The sequence below is a fragment of the Triticum aestivum genome, chromosome 3B (genome assembly GCF_018294505.1).
Source record: "Triticum aestivum cultivar Chinese Spring chromosome 3B, IWGSC CS RefSeq v2.1, whole genome shotgun sequence".
NCBI classification, from domain to species: domain Eukaryota; kingdom Viridiplantae; phylum Streptophyta; class Magnoliopsida; order Poales; family Poaceae; genus Triticum; species Triticum aestivum.
Genome location: NC_057801.1, coordinates 844,699,921 through 844,719,705, shown reverse-complemented (window position 1 = coordinate 844,719,705; position 19,785 = coordinate 844,699,921). Strand labels below are relative to the sequence as shown.

At 43.9% G+C, this 19,785-nt stretch overlaps 1 pseudogene; it reads right to left on the bottom strand.

The window, feature by feature from the left end:
- Window positions 1-15,159, bottom strand: LOC123068120 (uncharacterized; annotated as a pseudogene).
- Between the last annotated feature and the right edge of the window lie 4,626 nt (window positions 15,160-19,785).

The window sequence follows — 19,785 nt, the reverse complement described above, 5'->3', positions numbered from 1 at the left end:
CAACGAACAACAGAAATACTAAAAATTACATCCAGATTCATAGACCACCTAGCAATGACTACAAGCATTGAAGCGAGTTGAAGGAGCGCCACCGTCATCGCCCCTCTCTCATCGAAGCCGGGCAAAATGTTGTAGTAGACAGTCAGGAAGTCGTCGTGCTAAAGCCACATAGGACTAGTACACCAAAACAGCAACTGTCGCGATGAAGAGTAGTGTAGATTGTAAGAATCCAACCTGAAGGCATATGAACGTAGACAAACGACAAACAGATCCTAACAAATCTACCAAAAGAAGATCCATCGGAGGCTGACCTCCACAAGCCCATCGAAGCTGCTAGATGCAGTACTGAAACGGGGGCTAAATGGGAAGAACTTTATTTCTTCTGCAGGGGGCCACCGTTCTCTCGCCTTACTGGGCAGGACACAAACCTTGACAAAACTCAAAAACGGATCTAAAAACGAAGCCCTCCCACCAGAAAGGGTCAGGATTGACCGTGCCCCCCATGGCCCTAAGTCCACGGGAGATGAGGTGGACCAACAGCGACACTGGCAGGAGGCGGAGGAACTCTAATTTTTTAGTGGAGGAGGCGGCTACTTGAGCCCTGTTGTTCTTCCACTGGAGGGGAAAAGACGTGGGACAGAGCGTTTAGTGTAACAACTTTTAATTTTGTTTCTATGAATTGTATAGAATCACGCTTATTACAAGAATCGAAAACCAAATGAATCCAATAGAACATTTTAAATGTACGTTCAAATTTCATGGCTCAAATTTGAATTTTTAATTTAATTCATTTTTAATATTCACATAAGCTTTGTTTTGAATAGAACAAGAAATAAAAATGAACAAGCTGAATTTAATTAGCATTTTTAGGCAAATGTAATTAGCATCTTTACTGGAAATTAGCATGTGGGCCTCCGGACCGAATAATCACTAGTGGACATGCCACCACGCGCGGTCGGTATCCACACCACATGCTGCCGCGAGATTCGTGCAACTTTAATACCCTCTGGCCGTATAATGATTTCCCCTCATTGTATAGCAAATGGTATAGCCGCGTATTTGCAGCTGACACATGCAGTGCATGGCCCGCGAGGCAGCACACCCATTGAACTGGGTTGTGTAGGATGCTCCCCCTGGCCTTTTTAAGCAACCCGAGTGCTTGTAAATGTCCATCCCGCTCAAGTTTTCATCTTAGCTCTCCTTCTCCCAGCCTCGCAAGCATGTGTTCATCCAAGTTCCAGCTTAGCTCCGCACCCCCTGCATCACACCACACCTCCAACCAGATGCCACCGCTCCCTCTAATTTGTTGTCCAGAGTGCAACGCCGGCTACATGGTGTGGTTCATCTCTGGAACGGAAGAAAAACCAGGGAGACATTTCTACAAGTGCGAACGTCATGGAGCAAGTTTTTAAGATCCTTTCCATTCATCTTCCCAAACTCCTCGCTCAACCAATGTTTTTTGTGTTTTCTAGTTCGGTGGATGCAAGTTTTAGAAGTGATAGAACAAGTACATACGTACTTCAACACCCGTTGGGGACATCTAATTTCACATGCATCGGTGTGTCGGCACGTAACACTGCTTGAGCAGAATCAAGCATGGCTGAAGAACATTTTCAACTTGGCGTTGCGAACATGCTGCTTATGGCCATGACCTGCATGCACAAGTTCTGAAGCTACCCCCTCGTGCGATGGATATGTTCTTGTTCCAATGCGTACCTCGCGAGATTGATTAGTTGTTGTTCCTCTATGCACCAGATCTGGTCATGGATTCATTCTAGTCCCCTTTTGTATTTTTCTTATCCGTCTACTCCATGTAATGCATGTGTCCGCCGGTCCCAGTTGCGACATATGTACGCATCCGGCTGGCCTATCTACAATACATGTCCATCATTTGCGAGCATTGAGAATTAAGTCCAACTAATCACGCGAGATGATGCAAATTTGTTTAAACCACGACCAGACGCAGGGAGGGCATTTAATCCCACGTGGTGCGTGTGCAACACACCCAGGCCAACGGCAATAATTCGTCACTCGGGCAGCCCACATGCGATGGACTAAATAAAGACACAGCAGAGGAACGAATGCACCCAGCTGCCCCTGCAAAACGTAAATGCACCCAGCAAGCTGGTGCTGCGGGACACCGGATTACAAATTAATCAAGGTTTCTGGCAATATCTAACCATGTTAATATCCTGACAAAGACTGGCTGCACACAGAAACATCAGCAAGCAGATAAATAACGTGTGCGAGCCACACGCCACCTGCCATAAATTTTCCATATGCTGTCAACATTCGTTTAAATGTCTGACACCCACACTGTAAATGCATGGCAGGCAATCAAGGAACCCAGGAAAGATTAAAATCATCATTTATCATGGAGGGCTACTCACTCGAGAGGGTGGAACTTCAAGGCGTCCTTATAAGCTAAGCTTCCTCGTCTCTCATCAGCCCACGAGCACCACACGCAGCTTTGAAACCAAAAACAACTGAATCTGTTGTTAAATCTGAATAAACCTGCATCACTCACGATCCCTAGACCAGCCCAAACCAAAACTATCCACCAAAACCTCCGACATGCTAATATGACTAATCAAAAAGATGAAACTTTACTCAGGACTAATTCCTATGCCAACGATCTAAATCAAAGGATCGAATTGAGTTCGAAGCTCTGTACTTCCATTCCTGCTGAACCCATCTCCCTCGTTCTCCTGCTTTTCACAGCCTGCAACTTGAAGAAGGGCTACATAACTGACCACGTGAAAGATCAAGGCTCACTGCACACAATTATGAGACCACCTGACAAATAGGGCAGCAGACTACCGGACAAATTTCGTATGGATACCACGAACTTAAAGCCGCTAGGCCCACTCATGTCTCGTATAAGGCTGCGTATTCATATGGGTTGTTCATTAATGTGCGTCGTATTGCATAAATACCTATATTAAGTAGTAATCTTGATGCACAAATGGATGGCCAGGATTACGGCATCGCGTGGCACCATGTCCCAAAAATTCACGTCCGCCTCCGGACCTCCAATAGCCTGCCTTAACTAGTGCGTCGTGGCAATATTGCCTAAGATACTTCGGTATATTGATCGTTGGATTGGGTTCATATATAAAAGAGTTCGATGCTACATCCTTGCAAAATAGCACAAAGTACTGGAATAGCATCGCCAAGAAAATACTGCACTAAGAGGGTCTTCGAGTTTATGTAAATTAATTAATTAAGTACTGTAATTTAAACAATCCTCGGATTTTGTCAAAGGTTGATGGGGCATAGCTCATGTTCTTGAGCAATCCTCGGATTTTGTTGATGAGCTGCATTTCGTTTAAGTTTTCTGCATTCGATTCTTTGCTAAGTCCATGGAGAATTGCCTCAAAAACATTTTTCAAATTAGGATTACGACCCACTGGAACAAAAGCCTTAGGACCAAACTGGGATTGAAGCTGGTTATACACCGCCTTGGCAAGTGTTGTCTTGCCCAATCCTGCAAATCCAACGATAGAGACTATCTTGAGTTGCTGTTTTGACACGTCCATAGCCCCATCCTTATCAGAAAGCCACTGAATTAGCACATTACTTGGCTCTTTGATGCCAACAAGTTCTTTCTGATCTTTGTATATAGCCGAAATGCGAGGGTCGATGGTAATTTTGGAAGCTACATTAGCCATTGTTTCATCAACCTTCCACCTTTTACGTCTTTCAGCCACAACCTCAACTTGTTTCTTGATATCTTTGACAGCATCTTCAATTGGATTGTGAGTCTTGCCCCACTTGAAGTGGTTGAACATGTTCTCAATGAGCCCCCTGAAGAAGCTTGTGTTAGATGGAGGCTCATCGTGTACCAGGAAACCATCAACAACATCCTCAATGTCATATGACATCTCCCTGACAGTGTCAACCCAGTGCATGACATCATCGTCAAGGTTGTGCCGATGTACCCCCGACACCTTCCGGATGGCTAGCTGCATATCCCTCAGCTCTTCTGATAGAAAATCTATTTCTCCCTTCATGCTTTTCTCTAGATTGTACTCTTCCTTGAGGAGATCGTCAAGCTTATGGTGTAGGCTGCCCATGGCCCCAGTTACAAGATCCACGGCTCTGTCGCTCATGTTGGTCTGCTGATTACACAAAAGTCTAGGAGTTGTGAGGAAACTAAGACGCTCTGGTTGCTTGATACATTGTCCTCGTGCATATTTGTAGCTGATAGAATTTATCTCCTTGCATGCAGAATAATGAAATATTTAGATTAAATAAATTCATTTCAGCAATAATGCTAGTTAAATTGTTTGACTAAGCTCACCATGTGAATGGCCTCTGCTTCGTGAGTTGTGTTAACGCCAGGTTTGTCCGTGCTCAAAGCAGATTCAATCATCGATTTTTGTTTCTTCTGGCAACATACACACTTTGTCAAGGAAGGAAACATGGACAAAAATAGAGAACACACATATACAACAGTCAAACAAGTCACCTTGGTATCTTCACGAATCTTGAGATCTTCCTTAGGTCCCTCATTCTCATATACTACAACCGTCAAATTTACCTCATCCACTTCAACTGGCTCTTTTTGGAACATGTATTTGGTGATATCCTCGGCCCTAAAATCCCCATTGACTTTTGTGCTTTGCACTATAAAATTGTCGGAGTACGGCAGATCGTGCGGTGTAGTCTCTTGTATTTCCAGTGTTATCTGGATAGTATCCTCGGATTGTGGTGACAGAATGCCTTTGTTTGGTTCTGTACGGTACTGCTTGCCTGGCGTTTCGATATTGAAAGCATAGTAATTCTTTGTCTTGTTGATTAGCATTACCATGGATGACATCTGCTTTTGAAGCTCGAAGGGAAACCTTAGTTCGAGCGGGTTGATTCCAAGCATGTCATCATCCATGCAAAGGCTGATCTGCGAAAGAAAAGCTAGATGCCTTTTATATTGTCTCCTGGGCAAAAATTATAAGTTATAATATAGTATTTATTTTGTGAAGCCTATGTATTGTTTGTGGGTCAAACCCTGTCTCCAGGCACAGAAATAAGCACATTTGTCAGTACTGAACAAATATCCATCAGAGTCAATAGGGATTTCGTAGATGACGGGCGGGAGGTGGGTGGGGGGGTGGGGGGTAAAGCAAGTCCATGTTCACACAGTTCCTAGTACTTGGTTGTATCCGCTTCAGCTGTGTTCTTTCTCTATGTTCATGTGTGGGAAATACCTTTCGTGAGTGTGCTAAGGCATTATATACCCCCGCCCTCAGCCTGCTGAATGCACTTAAATCCTTGAAGAATGAAGCTAAATTCATTGAATGGCGGAGCTGGGTGAGAGATGCGAGCACCTCGTCTCGCCGATCATTCCGGTGTGGAGCTCTCGGTTTGCTTGTGTGGAGCCAAATTCCATGGAGCAGGACATTTACCCTCATACTCCCTCCGTCCAGAAATACTTTCGGAGAAATGGATGTATCTAGATGCATTTTCGTCTAAAAAAATTCGTCTAAATACATTCAGTTTATCCATTCCCCGAAAAGTATTTCCCGATGGGGGGAGTATCTTTTAAGATGCCCTAGATGCCTAGGACGATCGTCCGCCTGGGCGACACGGGCGGCTAGCGATCCACTTTTTCAGGCGGCTCTCTTCCCGTGCGTCTTCCCTCGCCGCCGCCGGCAATCTCCGCCGGGCTTGCCCGTGCGGCCGACGGCGGCGGCGGGGCTCCGTTCCTGCTGCTGATCGATGGTTTTTGGCGATGTACACGCAGACGACTTGACCCAATAATCGCTGGTAGGATGCAGCGGCGGCGGTGGTTCATGGCTGAGCAATGACAGCAATGCGCCTTCCCAATCCTTGATGGCGTTGTTTGCAGCAGGCGCACAAGCCACGGAGGAAAGGGAGGGGAGCCGGCACCGCCAGTCTGCCACCATGTCCCCCGATCTCGAGAGCCTGCTCATCGAGCCGGGGCTAGCACTGCTTCCAGAGGTTCCCTTCGGTGTTGGGGTGCGGTAGCGATGCAACAGTTGCTGCAGCCATCGCCTGCGCCGCGACGGGGATGTGGCGATGCCTATGTAGCAGATGTCGGCGCGATCGCACCTGATCTAGCCCGTGCTGCTGAGCATTATCGGTTGGGCTTGGCTTGCTGTCATTGCCACCGTGGACGCGGCATCTGCTGGACAATGGTCACCGGAAGGGCTCGGACCTTCGAATCCAGCAAGATTCGCGATCTGCATCGCTAACGGTGATGCATAACTGCGGCCGTGTCCTCCACGCAGGAGTAATCTGCTGCCACATGCGACGATGATGGTAGTGGCGGCATGTGGTGACGTTGTCTCATGCAGATCGGTCATCAGCTGTCACTTGTGAGGACGGTGCAGGTGCGCCAGATCGTCCCAACCTCAGGATTTGGGTGGTGCATGTGACCATCCTCCCTCGTCTAAGTATGCTTCTTGTTGTGCTGCTGGGGTTGTGGAATCTAGAGGAGATAATTTAGGATGACTTCAGTTGGGTGGTGCTTCTCGAGCACCCGGTCTCGAGCTCCAGGGTGAAAATCCTAAGTCTGACCTTAGTTGGTTATACCTGGCAATGACGGTGTTTTTGCATCGTTACCTTGTTGAAGGCATTGCTTGGAGTTTGCTCGGACTTAATCTTCAGGGTGAAAACCCATGATCTGGCCTTTGGTAATGGATCTGGCGACGACGGCGCTTATGTGTTGTTTCCTTCTTGAAGGCGTTGCTTTTGAAGAACCCTTCTCGTAGTCCTTATGTTGTCAAAGAAAAGGATGGTGTCGATGGTGGTTGTTCTATATCGTCGATCGCTGTTTTGATCACTTCAGGATTTTTCTTTTTCATTCTTCACCTAGGCAGGGCTTCGGTCTTATATGACTTTGCTCTTTACCAACGTGATTCTTGTGTGTGTGCGTAGTGTTGGCTGTGTGCATCTTAGTTATGCAGAGGCCGGGTGTGTGCTCATTGTGTTTGTATCACTCGATGCTATATTATGAGTAAATAAAAAGCGCCCTTTATCGGGAGATGCCTAGGACGACCCTATGAAGTGGTAGATCTACTGTGGAGAAAACCATACATATATTGGATCCAAAACCCTTTCCTAGATGAGTCTCAATTCCTGGGCACTCGGATGTCGAAGTTTCATGGTTTAATTGTACAATTAGAGCTCATTATTTTCACAAATCCATCTGCTCACATGAACTGATGCATGCATTTTAAACTAGATTGGTTGCTTATTTGACAAAACCAAAAACAAAGGCATTATGTACTTATATGATCGAATGCACCATCTAGCTTACCTGATCAATGTGCTCATCCATGCTTTCACTGTTGCTGAGAATATCGATTATAGCTGATATAGAAGGTCTATCTTCTGGTTCTTTTTTCCTGCAGCGTGCCCCTATATCCAAGCATCTAGTTACTTGCTGGCATTGTGAACGTAGTGAATGCATTGGTGAATTGTTCCACCTGTGTCTCCACCTTCGAAGCACCTCCATTGAACAAATGATATTTCTTATATTAGGCTGGTATATATAGTATGTGTCCTGAAAAGTGCATCAACCTCTCTTTCTTTTTGCGGGGAAAAGGAGCATCAACTTGACCACTGAGCAGAACACAAATACATGCCATGTATGCGCATGTAGTATAATACCCCCCCCCCCCCCCCCTCTTTCCACACACACAGAAATCTTATCCACGGCTCTTGATCAAACTACGGACTGTGCAAATATGATTTTTAAGCCAGCATTATATTCTTCAAATACCGTGGTATGTGAAATAAGTCCTTTATCTATAAACTGTACACCCTCCGATCCATATTAATTGTTGCTGATTTAGTACAAAGTTGTACTAAATCAGTGACAATTAAGATGGGAGTGTGTGAATTGAGTGCTACACATGAAAAGAGTAACAAATAGAATTACAAAACATTGGCAAAATTTTGAAAATAGAACATCTGCGTAGTTAGATAAATGACTCTTACATTAGTCTTATTTGGATCACCCTTACGTCCTGTTACGAGTTCAATGATTATAACTCCCAAGCTATACATGTCAACCTTTTTTGACATCTTCCCACAGTTCTCGTATTCTGGAGCACAGTATCCACTGCCGAAAAATTCCACATGTCGATGCATCATATCACAAAGAAATTGGAAAGAATAAATGTCGCAAAAGATAATGAGTTCTCTTGAACATAGCTTACTGTGTTATAAAACGGGTACCACTGGTATGTGTGATCTTAGCAAGTCTTGATAGACCAAAATCAGTTATCTTTGGCACCATATCATTGTCTAGCATTATATTACTAGGTTTGAGGTCCATATGGATAATGTTAATCTCCATATGAAGGTAACGCAAACCATGTAAAATCCCCTTGATTATTTCATACCGTACACTCCATTCAAGCCCTCTCAATTCATCTGCACAAGGAAAAAAGGAGGGCAGTGAAGTATAAAGAATGAAATGTTCGAACTAACATGCTAATTAGGTGTATACCTAGAAATGGTATAAGATTTTTTTTGTGGAAGTATGACGCTAAGAATTTGTACGAAACTGACATGAAATTTCCTGGTAAGATAAAAATGATAAGTAACATTGTCGTACCGGTAATATGTTTATCAAGGCTTCCATTGTTGATATACTCGAAACATAGTAACCTTTCTCTTTTCTGGACGAAAACGAAATCTGCTGATCCTGGAAATTGTATTGCTTCGCGGTGTGTATTTGAACAGAAGCCAAGAAAGCGGACTACATTCAGATGGCTAACTTTCATCAAGTTTTTAACCTCGCAATCAAAAAACCTGTCATCCACTGTGTGTTCACTCACAATTATCCTCTTCACGACAACAATACAATTTTGGAGCATGCCCTGTTAACAAGCATTTAGATGCGATCATTCTCATCCTTCTGGCACCAAAATGAAGACCCAGTACTATTCATTGAAATAGTAATATTTTACTTAACTTCAGATCATTAATTATATACTCTTACCTTGTAAACCTCCCCGAATCCGCCCTTGCCAATTTTTTCTATTTTCAGAGAAGTTTTCAGTGATCTCCTGTAGAAGTGCTAATGCCAGATCCGTTGGTTTCTCGAGTCCATAGAATATGCGCTCCAAGACATTTGTTTCACCCATTGTAAGTGTATTACTCTTGAAAACTAGAGAAAACAATTTTACTTTGTTTCAGACATGCATGCACTGGAGAAATCCACAACAGGTAATTACTTACCTACTTGAGATTTACCCAGTAGCCTTGTATGTGATCTACAATGCACAAACTAGAACATTTTTTTTGAAAGATCCAGCAATCGCTGGCTTTTCATTGATTTAGCAGGAAGCAGTGATAAAACAGTTGCGGGGCGAAGATCCTAAGATCGCAAGTGCAGGGTTGGCCACAGGCGGCCGCAAACCCTAAGGCACGAAAGGGAAAAATCCTACTCTCTCATGGTGGTTCCCCAAAAGGGCTCTCAATGCATGAAGCTCCGGTGATCCTCCAAAGCTCGATGCCATCTCGGATGCGCCTGAGGATTTCTCTCACGCTTGGGATGCCGCGGCGGAAAGTGCATTTGTTCCTTTCTTGCCAAATCTCCCAGCATGCCAGCAGCAAGATCGACCGCGCGCCTTGCCGGTGAGGTGTGTCTGTGCGCGCTAGGATGGTTTGGACGATCGTGGTGGAGTTTCTGCTGCACCAGCTAGCTGCGGGAGAGAGCGAAGAGCAGCCTTGCCATTGCCCGATCCTGCTCCAAACCTGCCTGGACTCCGGGCAATTCCAGAACAGGTGGCTCGAGGACTCGAGGCTTCTGACACAGAGTTGACAGAAGTAGGAATTCGGCCATCCCCGCCTCTGCAGCCTGTCGTTGCACCAAAGCCTATCCCGCAGCAGCAACCACGCGAATATTTTGATCTTCCCTGGCGCCCAGGCCTTCCAGATTAGTTGGTCAAAGTTGGTGGCTATCCTTCCCTGGAACTGCACCCGGTATGCCAATTTGGCCGAATACGACCCCGTGCCTGATAGTTTCCAACTGATGGCATCTTGCTCCCCAGGCCGTGCCGGCGGTCCCGAGCGCTGCAGCTCGTGGTGCAGGCTTAGCACCTCACTAAGGAGGTGCTGGTTTTGCCCGTGAGCGAGATCGCGGATCCATGTGTCGCCTTTCATTGCCTCCTGAACTGTTATGTGCTTGCGGCGGGAGTGGTTGAACAGCTGGGGGAAACGCTGTGACAGCGTTCCGTGCCCTAGCCATGGCGACAGCCAGAAAGAGGCCCGCGTCCCGTCTCCGACCGTTACCTTGGTCGATGCCGCAAAGAGGGCCCTGTCTGCATCGTTGCATGGCAGTTCAGACCCCGCCCAGGGCTTTTCCGGGTGGTGCCATGCGATCCATAGCCAGCGCAGCCGAAGCGCTCTGCCAAAGCGCTTGAGGTCCGGGACGCTGAGGGCCCCCTGCTCCGTTGGGGCACACACTGACGGCCAGTTCACCTTGCAGCTGGCCCCAGTGATCTCCTCTTCGTTGCTCCAGAGGAACCGGCGCCTGCACTTGTCGATCTCCCTAAGAATCTTCTTCGGCAAGCGTAGCACGGTGAGCGCGAATGTTGGCATGGCGCTTAGAACGCAGCGGACCAACACACGACGCCCTGCCATCGGCAGCAGCCTGCCTTTCCAACCTGCAAGCCTCGCCTTGATACGGTGCGTGTGTGTGAGTGTGTGTCTATTTTCAGAGAAGTTTAGCCTACGCTCTCTGGCCGGTGCTAATTAGGCGCGCGTCGTGTATAGAAAATGTTGAGGGTAACGTTGTGTGAAAAAAGAAGTAAGACATTTAATTATGTTACCATGTGCTGGTCCGCTACGTCCCGATTTTTGAGGCCACTATTCATTGACCTGGTTTCCATCGACCTGGTGGTGTTTTAGTACGATCAAGCCGAGAGCAGTCTTGTTATTGATGACAGTTCTCTGCACGCATCGAAAAGAATTCGTATCAAAGGAATTTGTATCCGTGTATATTCATGTCATCGATCCGGACAATTCCGTTGCGACGCAAATGTTTCCATCAAACATGAATATAGTTTTTGTTACACAAAAAATGTTTCCAAAGTGTGTAAAAAATGCTACCACAAGGTTGAAATATTGCTTTGTTGAAATAAATATTTCTATCATATACTATCACATAATATGTTTCTCTTGAATGATGCTTCCATTGACAAAATATAAAGTTTCCACAGCACCTTGCGCTACAGAAAAAAGATCTACATAAACCTTTATTTTGTTGGAAGAAAATTTCCTATTTTCTTGAAATTTTCTAGGAAGCATTAATTTCTGTATTTGTTTGTTTGGAAGCAATCACAACTTACCAGAAAACGAAAATGGAGTTTTTAACTTAATTTCTGGGAAGCATTAATTTCTTTATTTATTTGGTGCAAGCAAATGACGGCTTACCAAAAACAACAAAACATAGATTGCCGTAATTTCTGGGAACCAGTTTCTTATTGAGGAATACGTTGCATGCATGTTTCCTTGGATTAATCTGACGCTTCGAAAGATTTCAATCGTACGGCAAGGGGCTAGTTTGATGAAATGCTAACCATCAGTAGTTTGATTGCGCGAATCAACCTGTGGTTGAGTTGGTTAGGTGGACAGTGGTATCCCCAACCCACCAGGGTTCAAATCCTGGTGCTTGCATTATTCCTGAATTTATTTCAGGATTTCCGGCGATGCGCTTTCAATGGGAGAAGACGTTGAATAAATAAAGTAGTCTGATCGCTAGTGGTTCCCAAAGTTAAACTCTCACGTGTAGCTCTGTTGAAAACAATTTCAAGATGATTAATACCTTGAATAAATAAAGATGCAAAGAATGGTTTGAGGATGTGCACTAATCTATATACGAAAATGAACGCACGCAGGTCTCGCTAGACATGCATGTGAACTGAAATTGTGCAAATAAACAACAGTCGGGGTCTTTTTTTGCATGGTAATACATGTCATTCATATCATGAAAACAAAATACAAGTCGCGTAAAGACCAACATGACAAAACTGAAAAGACAGCAGAACATCGCCGAACTTAACACCAAGCCGTGTCACCCGCCTCCCGCACCACCACAGCAGCCACCAAAGTAAAAAAGGACGGATCACCTCCTCACACGAGCTCGATGCGGCTCCATCGCTGATAAGCAGCTTTGCGGACCTCCAAGGTGGCTCACTAAAAGTAAAATCATTGTCGTGGAACGAATCAGACCAGGGAAACACCCCGGACAAGCCGTCGAACTTCAGATCTGGCACCCCACCACGACTAAGACGTCGAATGAGGAAACCATACCTGCCATCCATCAACCACGAATCCAGCACACGTTTCGTTTTTCAGATGTAGTCGATGCAGACCGCAATCTGTGTCTGCTTTTGGACTACCTCCCAAGCTCCACACCGGCGTCGGAGCAAACGTCGTCGCAACAATGAAGCCCGAGGACACTGGTCCACCACGAGGATGATGCCGCCGCCACACCATCCTTGTTTGAACAGACTGATTTTCAAATTCATCCACAACCATAGGACCGAATGCCTCGTTGAGCATAGATCTGAACCTTCTTTATTCAACGTCACCATCGCCGCCTCCGAAGCGAAGACGATGAACAACCGAAAAAACAAAGCTACTAGGGCCTAACATAAAGCTACACGATCCACAAACGTAGATCCGGCGACCCCCCTCACCACCGACAACCAAGGTCGCCGGCGGAGGGGAGCCGCCGGAGGGAGTATCCTGGTGGCGGCTAGGGTTTTTAGTCGCAAGCCCGAGAGGAAAAGAGGAACTTGCAGCAGCAACGTGCGGCCAGCGCCTCCAGGAGATACGTTAAACCTGGGAAATAGAGAGAATTCCTTATTTGATACTCTCTTAAAATTGTGTTCCTTATTTGACACTGGAGAAAATTTTCTTCCCTATATGATCTCTAGTCTTAATTTTTTTTCCCTATATGACACTCTGGTGCATTTTGTTCAGGTGAAAAGACCATTTTACCCGTATGTATAATGTGACCACAAATATGCTTTCGAAAAGTTTGTTGAATTAGGCCAGCCGGTAAAAAAATCAGGTCAAGTCTACTACGTTTAGGAATTTTCCCCTGGATAAGCGGCGGGGTGGGCGGACAGAGTCAGCCGGCTGGACAGCAACCGCAACACGGCCGGAGCCGGCTATGCTACCTCCCTCCCGGCCATCTACTCAGCCATCTACTCCAGAAGACAGCCGAGCTCGCGTCGATCTCCTGGCTGATGCGTGATGCTTGAGGCGTGCTATGGATGGATGATGGATGGATCTCTTGGTGGCTCCCCGTGGGTGCCCCGTGGGTGCGCCAGCCGGTACAAGAAATCATGACCGAGGCCTTCCATGGTTCATGTGCTAATTGACCGGTCTGGCTAGTTGTCTATACGTATTTGTGTACATATACGCGGCCAGCTTGCCGGCCGGAGCATAGATATTTAAATACATATGCGCACCATGATGATCAAGCGAATACATGTATTCTAGCTTCATATGACCCGGTTCATATACATACGCATGTTGGCTGCACCGAACCGGGCATACGTTCGTGCTAGCACGCAACTTCATTCCATACAGCTATAGGTCCTGCATGGGCCATGCAAATACGTGCACATGCACTAATGGCATGCACGTAGGTGATCACCGAAGCACACACAAAAATGCTTAAAAAAATTCATTCATTTTTAAGAATGCATTTTAATGTTAAAGCACACGTACAAAAGTTCGTCAAACAGTCGCACTCACAAACCATATCGCATGAAACTAGACCAACAACTGAGTATGTTTTAAATACATTGGATACATGCGCTCAGGTATACAGAATACACACGCATCCCAAAAAAGACCAACGGAGGAGATAACATGTTCAGTTGTGCTCACTCTCAGAAACGAATTTTCCTTAATTAGGCTCAATGCTACATATTTCTGGTCACATTATGTACAGGGGCAAAAAGGTCTTTTCACGTGTATAAAATGAACTAGAGTGTCATATAGGGAAAAAAAATTAAGACTATAGGTCATATAGGTAAGAAATTTTTTTCAGTGTCAAATAAGGAACATGATTTTAAGGGAGTGTCAAATAAGGAATTCTCTCTGGGAAATATTGCACCTGGGAGGCAAATAGGTAGCAGGGAGAGCAATCCTAACATGGACGACTATATCTACAAACCGAAGTCAGATTAGGGTTCCCCCTAACTCCCGATTGCCTAGGCTGCTATCGGAGGCGAGCGGCCTGCTGAGGACGGGAACCACCTGATTGCCTATGTCTAGACTAGAGAGGAGGGGAAAGGTCTAATTTTGTTGTCACTGCCATGTCCACTTGACACCTACTCATGAACCTAGGCATCACGTTCACTCATCCCTCGCTACGGCAGATTGCTGGTGCAACTAGCACACTTCAGAGCAATACCCTGCCTATTTCAAGCTCATTATCAATTATCCTCTTTGGTAGCAAAGATGGACTCTTCACTCCAACAAACTGAGTAGATCGGCCATGTGCATCACATCTTCATATCAAAAATATATAAAACAAGTTAATCGTGGGAACCAGCCTCATGAAGAATAGGAAAAGTGTTCTCAACCTACTACTGAGTCCAACTGACGAATAGAAGCATGCCCAATCTCAGAATAGCTCTAAGGAGAATCACAAATTCTGCGTGGATTCTCTCTGAAACTAAAGATCGGCCAGATCTAAAACCTGAGCCTGCCTAGGCAAGCACCGACCTCAGCATAAGAGGAACGGCGGGAAAATATCATACAGAAACCAACATTCGGTGGAAACCGGTGAAAACCACGAGAAGAAGATGTTTTGAAGTTTTAAAAAAATCTCAAAAAAAATACGAGATGTTAAGAGGATGATGTTTCCGGGTGTGTTTGGATGACCACCAAATCTGACCACACCAAAAAATTGGCTAGCCCATGGCATTTGTTACCTGTTTGGATCACTACCAAAAAATTGGCGTGCCCAGCACAGCCGCCGCGGGCCCGTGTAAATCGCGCCAACACGCGGGCAAGCCATGGGCGGAGAAGAGCTCCGCCAATAAATTGGCGTCGCGACTTTGTCCATGTAATGTCACATGCGGTGCATGCAGCCGGGCGTTTTGCATCTTTTGGCCTGTAATTAGTCGTTTTAGTCGCAACGATTAGTGAGGGCATGCAGTTTGGTGCTTAAAAAAAATAAAGTGCATGCAGCGTGATATTTTCCTGCGCTGGGCGAGGACTAGTGTACTAAAAACTTCCGGCTGTGGCTGTCTCGTGTCATTCTGTTGGCAAGCATATTTCTTTTCTCTTGTATGCATCTTTGTTTTTATTTAGATAATAGACGTGTGAAGTATTCCAAAGTCTAGTGTAGTCATTCAGGTCAGCGGTGCAAACCAAACGGAAGACTTGCCAAAATTTTGGGCAGCAACTGGGCTACAATCCAAACAAAAACTACTTACCAATATATTGGTCATGCCCTTGATTTGGTCATACCAAAAATTGGTAGGGCTAGCTGGGGCTCAAACCAAACACACCCTTATTGCCACACAAAAATTCAAGTTGAAACACATTATGAGATGTGAGTTATGAAAAAGACAAAATCAAGGTTGAATAGTGCCAAATAGTAATGTCAGTACTCAGGGCTGGATTTGTCTTTTTTATAGCTCACATCTCGTAGTGTGTTTCAATTGAAATTTTGCGTGGCAATAAAACATCACCTTCTTAACATCCCATATTTTCTTCAGATTTTTTCAAAACTTTGAAGTATGGTTTCCACGAAGTTTTCATCGAATATTGGTTTCCGTATGATATTCTCCTGAAGAGGAACTATGTCACCAAGAACTGAAATCAACCAAAACAGTGTGCGGGAAAGAAACAAAAATGGGGAGCAAAACGTATCTAAGCTTCTGGAGAAAAGAATGAAGAAGGAGGCTAAGCTTATGGGAGAGACGAAAGATACCTTGCTGTGGAAGATGAATCGATTGGGGAGGAGATGCCGTGCTGCTATGCGGCCATTTCCTTTGGAGGTCAACGTGGAAACTTGAAGAAGACGGTGTCTTCCCTACGCTGCAGTAAGACTGTTTGTTGCCAGAGGACCAATGACTTCATATCTGGATAACGTGCATTGGATAAGGTGCATTAAATTCGTGGCCAGTGTAAATGCACCTTATTATGCGTCGGGATAAGGTGCATTAGATTTGTGGCTGAGATACTGGACCGTGTATAATAATGTAAATGAGGCAAATATTCTAAATACATAGTAATATTCAAAAAATTAACATTTATAGAAAAATTTTAAAGCCCATGAATTTTAAAACTGTTAAAGATTTTAGTGTAGTTTAAACAACACATTGATAAAACAATCAAAATGTTTCAAAAAAATATACAGGACATTTTACAAAAATGTTTGTACAAAGTAAAGAATGTTTGCGTAAAAAATGTTAATGTAATTAAAAGAAAGTACTCCGTAAAATTGTAACAAAATGTGCGTTACATGTAAAAAATAGTTTACTCGTTTCAGAAAAGTTGTTGTAATTTTTTGAATTGGTGTAATTTTTTGAAAAGTTGGTGCAACTTTGATTTCAAAAACTGTTCATTGTTTTTTTTATTATCAATTTTGTAAAAGTTCATGATTTTAAAAAAAATCATGAGATTCAAAAAGATTCACGACTTGAAAAGTTCATTACTTGAAAAGTTCACGAATTGATGAAAAGTTAATGAATTTTTAAAAAATGGGAAAAAGAAAAGGTAAGAGAAAAGGAAAGAAAAACAGATAAAAACGGCCAAATACAAATCGGAGAAAAAGAAGAAAAAAAATAGAATACAGCTGCAATTTTTTAGCGATGAAGAACTAAAAAAACCAAACTAGGCACAACATGTCGCGAGTCCCAACTGGTTAGTATCTCGTGAGTCCTGACCGATGCAGTTTTTTTGGAGTTTTAAAACCAAAAAAATAAATTGGCCCTTTAAGCGATGCTTAAGGTGTGGTTTAGTAAATTTCCATTGAACCATCCTTAAAGCGCTACAAAATCTACAGTGTTAGGCAAGACCGTTTGGTAGAGCGCTAGAGGTGCAACCGAATGATGCCCTCGCAGGTAAACTGTTGCCCTCCGCACAGAGCTGAAGTAGGAGCAAGTGAATTGGACCAGCCAATTTTCCAAAAAAAGTCATGTTTTGGGAACCTTCTAGAAGGTTTAGGTTTCATTTTCTTTCTTTTTTCCTTATATTCCTTTTACCGGTTTTATTTGGCTTCATTTCCCTGTTCGTTTTATTTCAAAATGTTCCCTTTTAACATTTGCATGGAAGTTTAAGAAAAATTTCATGTCTACAATTTTTTTCAGGAGTTCCAAAAAAAATGTTTGTTTTTATTTTTTACAAATTTGCCAAAATTGTTATCATTTTAAAAATTTATTCAAAAATCCAAAATATGATGTCAAAATGTTCAGTATTATAAAATGTATAATTTTAAAATTTTCTCTGAATTTAAAAAATATTCTGCGTTTTAAAAAATGCTCAAATATCATAAAATGTATGTGTTTTCCAAATTTGGTAGAAATTCTAAAAAAACAAAATTAGTTCACAATATGAAAAGATGTTGCGGTATTCGAAGTCTTTTAGGAATTTTAACAGAATTTTTTTGTTTTTAAAATAATATTTGAATTTTTTTTAAAAATATTGATCTATAAATTCGAAATTCCAAAATAATGTTAGTATTGTTGCAAAACTCTTTGGAAATATCAAAGATTGTTTGCCTTTTTAAAACGTATTTGCTTTTTGTAAAATATATTCAGCTTGTCCAAGAATGTTCGGAATTGGATAATAAATGACAAAAAAACTTTTGTTACGGTGATAGCCTTGTTACAACACACTGGCTGCTACAGTGAGCCGATTCCCTACAGTGTGGTGTCGCTATGGTGAATCTGGTCAGATTAGTTCGTCATAATGTGTCACTGGCAGCATGGGTCGGCCCAATAGGGAGCGCGCCTATGCGATTGCTCGACTGTTTGACACAACATCCCCTAAATAAAAGTCTGTTTGACACAACAAGCATCAAAGTGAAGCTCCCTTCTCGTTGGCCCCATGTTTTAAGCTTAAAATAGGCGGTCGAATGGACAGCGGAGCCCCTGAATGGGCTGCCCACTCAAGATGGGCTTCACTAAACTGTCCCCACTGTAACGACCTACCGAAATTAATAATTAAGGGGTGTCAATGCAAATGTTACTCTCATCTGCTCTAGTGGTAATAAGTAGCGTACCACATGTGCCCCATTTATCGCTACCTCAAAGTTTTGGCCGAATTCTTCCCCACGCACAGAGGGCATATGCTGGTTTGCTTTTGCTTTTTTTAATACGGTTTTCCAAAATCATATATCTTTCCAACCGGGAGTCAAAATTACAAACTGATTTTATCGCTGGGTTTCCTGTCTCAAGATTTTCAAAACTAGATCGCTTGTTGATAGGTTTCGACAACTTTTATTGGCAAAATATCTGCGCCAAGCTAATACTAACATGTGCTCCCAATGCAGACTAACTTGTGCTCCCAACTAGCACTAACTTGTTACTGGTCTACGTATCACGGACGCAATGCCTACATGAGATTATACCGTGAACGATCATAGTCATAAGTATTTCAATAGTTTCGGGCAGTGGCGGAGACAGCACCCGGCGAGCCGGGGCTGCATCCCGGGCTCTAAGTTTTTGCTGGCTCTGCCACTGTTTTCAGGAGAGAGATGCCACCAGACACCGGTGAAAAGTATGGCCCCGGGTCTACCCCCATCAATAAATTCTTCTACAAAAATTTCTCCTTTACTTGCCTTACTATTTTTGTCACGACCTATCTCTATTTTCTTTTAATCTTATAACTAGCAAGGCAGGATGTTTGACAACCATCTTGCCACGTTGGCTGCAAGTTTTTATTTTGTTTGTGCACATGTGTTGTTTATCTTGTTACTTAGAAGCTCATATTGGTTCGATAAACCTTGCTTCTAGATGTGGGAAAACATTTCTGCTAGCTAATAATTCCTTCCTCTTAGGGGAAACCCAACGCCTCTAGTGGGAGTAGCATGGCTTTTGACGAAAACTAGCAGGACTTCTAGAGGCCAAGACAGCGTCCCATACGAGGGCACGCGCGCTCGTATGACATATGCAGAGAGACCATTGAGGGCACAAAATGCAAGACGACATCCTATACAATCGCACACGCTCGTATGGTCACAGTCGGGCACAAGAGTGCAAGCCATTGTCCCATACGAGCAAATGCACTCGAATAAGCGCTAGTATGGTGCCCTAGCGCAACCGATCGGCCTAGGCAGGAGGTATCTTTCCTGCATCTTTTTTTCTCTTCTTATTATTCCCCTCAAAATCTCCAAACCTGACAACCACTTTGCCGGATCTCTCTACTCTTTCAATTTCAATTCAAGTTGTACGATAAACAATTGTATTATTTTATTGCACAAAATAATTATTTTGTAGAGAGGAATACGCGGATGTCAGACGCATCCTCGTGGTGAACCATGGTAGTTCATCCGCAGTGGCCGCACAAAGGCAACACGATTTTACGCAGGGGATTGTTTTCATCGATCGTGAGGCCAAGAAGAAATACAAAATGCTTCACAAGTGGAGGATGAACACTACCAAGTGGGTGTGTCCGTCTAGATTAGTCGGCCGTGTTGGGCGTGTCTTGTCAGGCCACATGACATACTTCACATGGAATCTTCCAAAGACTTGGCGCACTCTCCATGACATTATGTTATCCTCGGCATGTTTATCCTTGAATGTAGCCGACCTAGTTCTTACCCTAGGT